Genomic DNA, 11,198 nt, shown 5'->3' with positions numbered 1-11,198 from the left:
CCATCCCCCCTCCCACAATCCCTCCCATAACCCTTAGTTTGTTCTCCATATTTATGAGTCTCTTCTGTTTTGTCCCCTCCCTGTTTTTATATTATTTTTGTTTCCCTTCCCTTATGTTTATCTTTTTTTTCTCTTAAAGTCCTCATATGAGTGAAGTCATATGATTTTTGTCTCTCTCTGACTGACTAATTTCACTTAGCATAATACCCTCCAGTTCTATCCACGTAGTTGCAAATGGCAAGATTTCATTCTTTTTGATTGCCGAGTAATACTCCATTGTATATATATGCCACACCTTCTTTATCCATTCATCCATCGATGGACATTTGGGCTCTTTCCATACTTTGGCTATTGTGGATAGTGCTGCTATAAACATGGGGGTGCATGTGTCCCTTCGAAACAGCACACCTGTATCCCATGGATAAATGCCTAGTAGTGCAATTGCTGGGTCGCAGGATAGTTCTATTTTTAGTTTTTTGAGGAACCTCCATACTGTTTTCCAGAGTGGCTGCACCAGTTTGCATTCCCAGGTGAGAATAACTCTTAAGAGTATTCCTCACTGTCTTCCAAAATTCCCCAATGAGACTGAACTCCAGTTGTCCTTGGTGGTAACCTGCTTGATAGCACACATCTTCCCGGATTCTTGTCACTCATTTCCCTTCTCCCCATCTTGTGTTTCGTGGGGTCAGCCCCACTTTCCCAAAAGTTGCTTGTACTTGAATCCTTTTCTCAAGGTTGGCTTCTGGTGGAACCTAAACTAAGACATCGTGTGAGCCTGGGAAAATTACTCAAATAATAACCTGCAAAATGAAGATAACATTATTTGACTCAAAGGGGTAAATTCATGAAAGAATTTAGCCTGCATTATGGCACTACGAGTGTTTGCCACTGTTACTGCATGCAGCACTCTTGGCTCTCAGAGAGCTTAACCACACAATCTTTCATTTCTTTCTCCACAATCAGAGCGTCGCTTTCCTCTCCAGCTTCACTCCTAGCCACCACACCGGAGTTCCTTCCTCGCTCATTGACAGATGCTGTTTTTTACTTCAGCCCTGCTCTTCCATGAGCAAAATGACCAGTCTCTTTCATATATTTGTGATTCAACATGTGCTGTCTTCCTTACCTGGGCATACTTCCCCTCCCCACCTTTATTTCCCAGTAATGCCTACCTGTCTATCAAGCTGCCACCCAGCTTTCCCTCTGGAAGTGTTCCCAACTGTCCTTCCTCTTCTGTTTGGTCCATACCACATGCACACCAAACACACCACACACACACAGATATACCTCCCATGATGGGGGCATGCACAGAGAACACCTAACCCAGGTGTGCTGCTCTCCCTCAGGGCAGAGTACCTAGAACTGTAATTATTTGCTTTCTTACCTGCCTCCTTCACTACCTTGTGAGCCTCCCTGCAGCAGGGCCTGTATCTTTTATTTCCATATTTCTGGTGCCTAGGCCATTGCCTATCTCAAAAACTGTAACATTATTTAAAAAAATTTTTTTTTAATGTTTGTTTATTTTGGGGAGCAAGAGAGACAGGGCACAAGTGGGGGAGGGGCAGAGAGTGAGGGAGACACAGAGTCCAAAGCAGGTTCCAGGCTCTGAGCTGTCAGCACAGAGCCTGATGCAGGGCTCAAACTCACAGACCGCAAGATCATGACCTGAGCTGAAGTCAACACTTAACTGACTGAGCCACCCAGGTGTCCCTAAAATTATTTTTTTAAGTAAGTGAATGAAAACAACCCTTTGAAGTAGGGGTATTATCTGTATTTTTCAGTTGAGGAAACAACTCAAAACTTGAACTGACTGCATTCAAGGTCAGACAATTAATGCATAAAGAAGAGGAACTCAAAACTGACCATTTGCTTCAAAGTTGAAGAGTTCAGGAGCGCCCAGGTGGCTCAGTCGGTTAACCGTCCAACTTCAGCTCATGTCATGACCTCACAGTTTGTGGGTTTGAGCCCCGCATCAGGCTCTGTGCTGACGGCTCAGAGCCTGGAGCCTGCTTCAGATTCTGTGTCTCCCCCTCTCTCTGTCCCTCCCATGCTCATGCTCTGTCTCTCTCTGTCTCTCAATAATAAATAAACATTAAAATAAAATTAAAAAAAAAGTTGAAGATTTCTTCTGAAATGTTACAGCTGAGGGATTTTGTGCTAGAGATGCCCTTCATATCCCTCCTACTTTCACATCCTCTTCTTAGAAAATAAAGCATCCACAGCCTTGGGAGGAGAGCAGTTGTCCATTCAAAATGACCCAGTCTTCAGCCATGGTTGATGGGCTTAGGAGTAGATATCTGACCCAGGAGGAAGCCTGGTCAGACCATCTTTTGTGGGAATCTAGAGAGACTGCAGCAGTTGGCTGCATGCACTGGGCCTACAAGGTGGCAGAGGATAAGGGCAACTGAGACTGATATTTAGAGACTTCTGTTTTGTGTCATGTGATTATGGTCTAAACCCAGGTGGCCACTAGTGTGGTCAACTGAGGTCCGGTAAGAGAGTCCACACTTTGCCACCTAATGATCTGCTTTTGAAAATAAAGGGGTGCCTGGGTGGCTCAGTTGGTTAAGCATCTGACTTAGGCTCAGGTCATGATCTTGCAGTTCATGAGTTCGAGCCCCTCCCTCCCCTCCAGCCTCCATGGGGCTCTGTGCTGACAGCTCAGAGCCTGGAGCTCGCTTCAGATTCTGTGTCTCCCTCTCTGTCTGCCCCTCCCCTGCTCCTACTCTGTCTCTGTCTCTCTCTCAAAAATAAATAAACGTTAAAAAAAAGAAAAGAAAAATTTCATCCTTTTAAAATTAGCTATGCACCAACACTATTGATTAAAATAGACCTAAAGAGCAAATGAAAGATTGAATTATAAATATTAGTATTTACACAGTTGGGTACCTTTCTCACTACTTCTTATGATTATTTCATTAACTTAATATCATCTGGGTTCTTCCATACATTTCTATTCAGCCATAAATAAATACAGCACACAGTTATAATTATATATACACCTGTTAAAGGGTAAATCGGATTATGTCACTTCTCTGACCTATAAGGCACTACATGATACACCGTCTGTTATTCCCATTATTCTCATCTTTGCTACATGGCCTCTATATTTTTCAACATGCCAGGCACATTCCTGCTCCATGGCTGTAAGAGTTTCCTAGGACTGCCATAATAAAGTTCCACAAACCAGGTGGCTGAAAACAACAGAAATTTATTGTCTCACAGTTCTGGAGGCTAGAAGTTAAAATATCAAAGTGTTGGGGTGGCTGGGTGGTTCAGTCACTTAAGCGTTTGACTCGGTTTTGGCTCAGGTCATGATCTCATGGTTCATGGGTTCGAGCCCGTGTCGGGGTCTGCACTGGCAGTGTCGAGCCTGCTTGCGATTCTCTCTCTCCCTCTCTTTCTGCCCCTCCCCCACTTGTGCTCGCTCTCTCTCTTTCTCTGTCTCTCAAAATAAATATGTAAACTTAAAAAAAAATCCAAGTGTTATCAGGGCCATGTTCCCCCTAAATCCTGTAGTGGGGACTCCTTGCCTCTTCCTGGTTTCTAAGGGTAGTTGTCAGTCCTTGGCATTCCTTGGCTTGCAGCTGCATCACACCTCTGACTCTGTCATTACATGGCACTCTTCCTAAATATCTGTGTCTCTGTGTCCTCTTATAAGGGCACCAGTCATTCATATTGGACTGGGCCCACTCTGATGACCTCATCTTAACTTGACTCTATCTGCAAAGTCTCTATTTCCAAACAAGGTCAAATTTCACAGGTACCAAGGATTAGGAGTCCAATATATCATTTGGGAGACACAATTCAACCCATAACAATGGCCTTTGTCATTGTTCCTTCTGCCTGTAATGCTCTTTCCCCAGATGTCTGCATTGCCACCTTTTCACTTCCTTCTGGTCTTTAACGTCACTTTCTCAGTGAGGTGTTCCTTAGCCACCTTAGCTGAAATGACAACATCCATCCCCCCGCATTTCCTAGTTCCTTCCACTGCTTTATTTTTCTCTTTAGCATTTGTCATTAGCATAGTATATGTTGTATTTCACTTATTTTTATTGTTCATTTTCTGTCTCCCTTGGTATAATGTAAACATCCACATATGGAAAGCAATCTGTGAAACAGAAATTCATGGTGTTTTTTTTGAGAGAGAGTTAGCATATTCTGCTTCCTGTTGAAAAGTAAAACTCTGGCAACATGTTTTTTCTGGTCCTGGGGCTCCAGGTATAAGACTGACAGCCTCTGTGGAGAAGGGGGTTTACAAAAGACAGAGAAGATAGACTTCCAGAGAATGAGGAAACTCTGGTTTATTACTAACAGACCATGCTTAGTTCCAGAACAGACAGGGCAGGAAAATATTAACTTTCTCCAACAATCAAGAAGCCAAGAAGGAGATTTACTGAGTTGGGACTGAAGGGAAGGAAGATAATGTGTCTTTTTTTTGGCCTCCCTGGATAACTTCAGATCAGGATCTTAATTGAAAAGTAGAACTATTTTCTTTATCTGGCTTTGCCATGGACTGGCTGTGTGACCTTCAGCGACATTTTATCCTTCTCTGGGTCTTCATTTTCTCACCTCAAATGAGGCAATTGAATTAGTCTCTTCAGTCTCTTCCAACCACACCAGACTGTGTCACCTTAAACTCTAACGTCCATGAAGGTGGGTGACCTCTTGTTTCCCTCCAGGTACCTAGCACCTAGCATAGGGCCTAACATGTAGTAGCACCTAGCACAATAGTGGACCCTCAATACATGCTGGCATAGAATGAATAGATGAGGATTAAACAAATGATCTAGGTAACTTTTGAAGGAGAGGGAAGACAAATCAAGGAATCTCATTCCATGGAGTCATATAGAAGATGTTTCTAATAAATTTGAAATCTTTATTGTAACCAAAAGGCCATTTCCTGAGATTTGTTTGAAATATTCAGAGCACCAGACAGTGGAGTACAAAGTTATTTAAATCAACTCTGTGCCCCTGAGGGCCTTACGGTTTTGTTGGGAAGACAGGAAACACATACCACAGAGGCTAAACAACTACAGAAGGGATCATCCGCAGAGCTTTGGACAGTGGTACTTAGATTCTAAGAGTTCACGGTTTTCAGGGTTCCTGGAGAAGTCTGAGAGGGAGAGACCAGCTGAGCGACCTCTTGTGGTCTCAGTTCATCCATTCCAGCTTCTGGACACTTTCTGCATGCCAAGCTGACCAAAAAGTGCAACAGCAGTGGCCCTCATCCACTGTCCTGTATACCCCCTGGAGCCACAGGCAGGTAAAAAACAAACCACCCTCTGCTCTCCTGTCCTGTCCCAGATTCTTTAGTCAAGTCAGAGTTTTGCCCAATTCAGGCCAAGAATTGCTCTGTATCAGCCAACTCCCTGCAAGTCAGCTGACTAATGGTTTTCTATCTTCATCTGAAAACAGCCTAGAAAAGTCTTGAGTTTATGGAGAGTCCCTCTGAGTCACAGCTCAGAAAATCCTCTATATGTCATCCTATTTGATTTTATAAAAGCCGTCAGCTTTTAGAGCAGAGGAGCCGCCTCCCTGTTCTTAAACAAAGTGAATGCGGCTCTGGACCTGGGACAGGCAAGCTTGTCTTCTAGTTCCAGCTGCCTCACTTAGGGACAGTGGGTGTTTGACACGTCACTTCTTTCTGAGCCTTAATTGTCTCCTCTGTAAAGGAAGGGCTGTAACAAAACTACAAACACCTTCACTCCACCCCCCCCACCCCCCACGACCACAGGGTTATTCTGAGAATTAAATGAGATCACTTATGTGACATCATTCTGCACTATACAAGTGTACCTTCTCTTTATTATCAGATTTTAGCTTTGATGACTCATTTCAGACACAGTTCTCGACATATGTGGCCTTCAATTAGCCCTACCATCTACGATTTCTCCTTCATTTCTTTCTCTTTTTTTTCTAGAGAAATTATAAAGCTGGTGCTATGCATACTCCTGATGGAGTCTCCTCTGGTACTTTACTTGACATCATTTGGGCTCCACTCTGCCTTCATAGTGGGACCTACCAGCTGTTACTCCCTCACTCAGACAGTAATTATTCCAGAAGTTTTCTCCCAGCCCACACTATTACCATGCAAACCTGCATATCTAAAATTGGCATGTTTAACAGTTGATCTAGTGTCATGTGGAAACCCAAATAACAATACACAATAAGAGTCAAGAGTCCTGTGTTCCAGAATCAGCATTGTTTTTGATCACCCAGGGAGCTCTGGGCTGTTCAGTTTGATAAACATCTATTCATGTCAGGGGAGTATGGGGGATGTGGCCTGCTGTGCAGAAAGTCTAAGTTTTGTAGGTCACACAGAGATGTAAACCTCCACCAGGAACAATGTCCTCTACAGTGGCTCACATATACACAAAATAAGGGTACACAGAGGGGGGGATAATTTAATCAGTCTTTAAGGGTCATAGAGGCACCACTTCAGAGAGGAGGTGACATCTGAGCTGGCCTTTGGAGGAAGGTGAAGGTTTTGTAAGGCCAAGAAGGAGACGTGGAAGGAAGAACATTAAGATGTGAACAAAATCAAATGATGGAGAAATGAGAAGAGTTTGGTATGGTCAGAGCATGGGATGTATGGTAGGGAGGGCAAGAAATGAGGCTCAGAGAAGTTGGACTGAGGCTGTGTGGGACCTTGAGTGCCAGGCTTCAACATCTGGGCTGTATTCTCATCAGCCCTTCTTCAGCCAGGGTTCCACAAGAAAACTAAACCCTCTTGGGGTGCCTGGGTGGCTCAGTCGGTTGAGCAGCCGACTTTGGCTCAGGTTATGATCTCACGGTTCATGAGTTTGAGCCCCACATCGGGCTCTGTGCTGACAGCTCGGAGCCTGGAAAATGCTTTGGATTGTGTATCTCCCCTCTCTCTCTGCCCCTCCCCTGCTCACACTCTCTATCTCTCAAAACTGAATAAACATTAAAAAAATTAAAAAGAAAACTAAGCCCTCTTGACCTTAGGCATCCCCTGTACAAATGAATTTCTTCCCTTTGTACCTAGAACAATACCAGTTATGCACCATCCTGGGGAGATAACTGAGAAAACAGTGACTCAAATAATTTTCTGTAGGGGTTGATGGTCACGTGGAAGCCCAGTTGAGAAAGGCTGGTAGGCAATGGCAGGTCATCCAACATGTATAGAAAGCAAGTGACAACCTCACATGTCATAGAAACATGCCTCTGGTGACAATGAGAAGAATATTTAGAAAGAGTGCAGGTAGAATAAAATTCTACTGCAGTAATTCGGGGGGGTGGGGAGTGATGACCAGGGCTCAGGATGATGACAGTAGAAATGGAGGAAAGGGATATCCAAGAGACATCTGGATGCAGAATGGATGGAGTAATTCAGGGATGCCTTCCCTGGTTTCCCAGCTATGGCATGGAGTTGTTTGCAGTCTGGAGCCTTCCTGAAGAGTGAGAAGTTCATCAGCTACCACCCACCATGGGGGTGGTGTGTGCTGACACTAATCTGGACTTTATTGTGCTCTGGTGAACTCTGCACTGCCTGGTAGGCTCTGAGTTAGGACTTTTCTCTTCATACCCATCCCCCTCCTTGCCATGTCAGCCCAGTCCTCACAACTGACCTGCAGCCTAATTCCCTTACTCAGCCCTACATTTCCCTGCTGGGACAGAAGCCTTGCCCTAAACTCCAGACTGCTTGGCTGGGATCCGACGCTCTGTTTTCCTCTTCCAACCCATTCTTCCAGGGGGCTGGGTCTGCTCCCCGTGCCCTGGTCCCCCATATCCTGCAGCAGTGTTAGTATGGCCAGCTCCAGTGCTGCTTGATCCCAGCTTCCTCCTCCTGTCAGACAGGCCCATGTTGCTGAGGTCCACCATGCCTCCCACTTAAACCCACCCGAGTTCAGATATCGCCAAACCTCGTCTGGGACCCGTGAACTCATTTGTAAGATAGGGGGTTATACTAGGTGACTTTTAAGGTAGCTCCCTTCCAACACTAACATCCTGTGTTTCTAAGTAGGCCAACTGTAAAAGAAGTCTGCACTGGCACAGAACAATTGAGGCTGGGAGCAAGTGAGTCAGACTCAGCAAAACTGTCAAGCTAACTGTGAACCCAGGAGATTAGAGTGTAGCACGCCACTGGGCAGACAGCAACTGAGACTCAAACCACAGATTAGCGTACCCAGACAGCTGTGTGGACAAGATGACTGATACCACACCTAGTTTATTAGTCACATTCATGTTCAAGGAATTAACAACGTCATTCTACATCCCCCCAAAAGACAACATTCATTTATGACCTAAAGCTATTTCCTTTGGTGATTATAACATTACCTTTTCTCATGGTTAGTACTGGTCATTTGGGATGAAATATTAGCCCATTAGTATTTTGCCCATTTCCTAGAAAGAACCATCTGGTAAGTATTCCCTGAGGGTCAAGCTTTACTCTCAAGACTTCCTAAGTTTCTCCAAGATGCTTCTCAGGGTGTGTGAAAGAAAAAACACAGATCTTTGAAGACCTAGGTTTGAATCCCACAGCTACTCCCTAGTCATGTGGTTCTGGAAAAGTGAATCTCTTTGAGCTTTGGAAATAGGATAATACCTGCCTTGCAAAATGGTAGCCCAGATTAGAAGTGCCTGGTATGCAGAAGCTTCTCAATAAAGGAGTTCTCCCTTACACCAACCCTGCTGCCTTCCATCTCTTCAGGTCTCTTTGCTCTCGGGATTGTTTCTCCCGGGCTTGCCTAGATTCTTCCTCTCTTTCCCACAGGAGCCTACAAGGTTTCTGCCGGCCCACACAAGTTCCTGCTCCAATTTCAGACCTATGGTATGCTGAGTGAGCACCAGTACTTCCTGGAGTAGGGGCTCCCTGCTTCCCCACCCCCGTTAGGGCTGAGCAATCACAGGCCAAGAAAAAAAATCTTGGTCAGAAGATGAGATCATAGCTGAAGTCTCTAAGAGCTCTATTGTCTCAGCTCCAGGTCTAATACACTGAAGATGTGAATGTCAGTGCTATAATTTAGTATAGAGCCAGTCAGGAGATTCTGAGAGACTATGCTGAAGTGAGGACATGGGTAAAGTAGGATGTCTTGAAGCTGCTGAGCACAGGATTCAGCTGTGGGACACACATTTTAGGCTGCCTAGGGTCTAACATTCTTGGTTCCTCCTTCAAGGGATTCTAATATCAGGGACCAGTACAGACATGGGCTGTAAGAGCCTTTGAGATCGTGTAGATCTACTTTCTTTTACACAAATGGAGAAACTGAGGCTAGAGGAAGAAAATTACTTTCCACATACAGAGAAAGGGCCAGAGTGGCACTTGAACCCAGGTCTCCAGATTCTGTGTCCATAACTATGTCTGTTATCCCATTATCCTATGGGGGAAAAACCCAGTAAATTCTCAAAATTCAACACATTGTGGATACTTAATAAATTGGATGGTTGAATAACATGTGGAGAGAATGTTTGCTAACAGGATTTTAAAGAAGAGAGCATTCACTGATTGACCAAATATTTGTTGAGTGCCAGAAGGTAAGGACTGTGAAGGATATTGAATGTCATGCTTCGGAGTGTGATTTCTACTTTGTAGGCAACTTGAAGCCATCACAGAGTTCAGAAGAGAGGATTGACGTGATCAGGTTTGGAGGATCATTCTGGTAGCAGAGGGGAGGATGGACTGGAAGGCGTCAAGAAGGTGCATGAGGAAATAGGAAGCTTAGAGCAGTCCTGGATGCTTGATGGATGTCCAAAGAAGGGTAGTGGCAAGAGAAGATTAACATGGCCCCTGCACAAGGGTGACACAGGAATTTGTGAAGCGTTCCATAATTTAAAAAAAAAAAAAAAAAGAAGCGTAATGGCCGTAGAACAGACAGGAAGCAGGAGAGCCAAAGGCCATTTCCTAAATACAGTGAATGGGGTCTGCGGTCAGTGGGATGACAGGTGAGGCCAGGTGGGGCAGAACGCGGGGCCTGAGGCAAGCCAAAGTACTGCTTCTCAAGACCCTAGACCTCTGCCCAGGCTTTCAGGCTACTCAAGCAGGCTCCACTCATGGCGGGGCAATGTTTGATGGGCACAGCACTGGGCAGGCTGCAGGCTGCAGGCTGCTAACAGTCATTAATGGCCACTGGGATTCTGATGGTGATAAACTGCAGGCATCTGTTTCTTCAACAAAGTGCAGCAAAAATGGTTGGCTGTGGCATACAGATAAGAAGTTCTGTTAGAAGTGTTATTTCCCCAGAGGCTCCCAGTTAAAGGTAACATTTTTTACAGAAAATCTTCTGGTTTCTACACCTTGGCTGGACAATTTCAATTTACTGGTACAGGTAAGTGTCATCCACTACAGCTACAGAGGTTATTTTAACAGTTAATAGCAGTGTCAGGCAGCCTGACTCCAGACTAGTCCTCACTAGCTATATAAGCTGGAGCAAGTTACTAAATCTCTCAGTTTCCTCGAGCATATAATGAGGATCACAGTAGTACCTTTGTGAGGGTTGTTGTCCTCATGACATGAGATAATGCACTTGAAATGCTCAGTACGATGCTTGCCACAGAACAAGCGCTCAGAGTCAGCTATAGTTAATTTTAATAGCTCTACTGAATTATTTTGTAGCATGGTATATATATTTACAAAGACCACTTTTGTAAGTATAAATAAAATTTGTGTTCAACATTTTTAAAAACTTCTTGTTGGGATTTTGTTTTTAACTAAATTTCAAAGATTCATGGATGAGGAGTGGGACAGAACACTGGATACATTCTATATGTAGATTTTACGAATGTGCAATAAAAGCATTTTTTTTTTTGCTTCCCCCAAATTTTGTGTTCAAAAAATGATTCTGCTATTGATTTTCTGGGTGGCTTTGAGTAAGTCCATTTAACCTTTAAACTTTTTTTACTTCTTTGGCAAAATAAGTGGGCATAGTTTACATGGTTTGAAAAGGCCCTACCAATTCTAAAATAAGTACCTGGAATTATTTTTTCTTTTGCATAGCAACAACAGCAAGTCAAACCCCTGTTTCTAACGAAGGCCTAGAACCCTTCAGAATTATCAGGAATTATTGCCAAGAATCTAACTACCATCTTTACTATGAAATGTACGCTTATTTATCCAGTAGTTTGACAAAGTATAGCTGATCTGGAACATTGGGAAGGTTATTCACAATGTCGTAGCTGACAAGCAGAAAACTGGACACAGAACTTGAGTTTTCTTGTGCTTACTCATCTTTGGGGGA

The 11,198-nt window shown here is 44.0% G+C and overlaps 1 pseudogene; it reads left to right on the top strand.

Moving 5' to 3' along the window:
- Nucleotides 1–9,730: 9,730 nt before the first annotated feature.
- On the top strand, nt 9,731–9,796 carry LOC125917429 (uncharacterized; annotated as a pseudogene).
- The last annotated feature ends 1,402 nt before the right edge of the window (nt 9,797–11,198 follow it).

Source organism: Panthera uncia, chromosome D1, assembly GCF_023721935.1.
Source record: "Panthera uncia isolate 11264 chromosome D1, Puncia_PCG_1.0, whole genome shotgun sequence".
Taxonomy (NCBI): domain Eukaryota; kingdom Metazoa; phylum Chordata; class Mammalia; order Carnivora; family Felidae; genus Panthera; species Panthera uncia.
The sequence above is the reverse complement of the archived record's forward strand: the minus strand, read 5'-3'. Positions and strand labels throughout refer to the sequence as shown.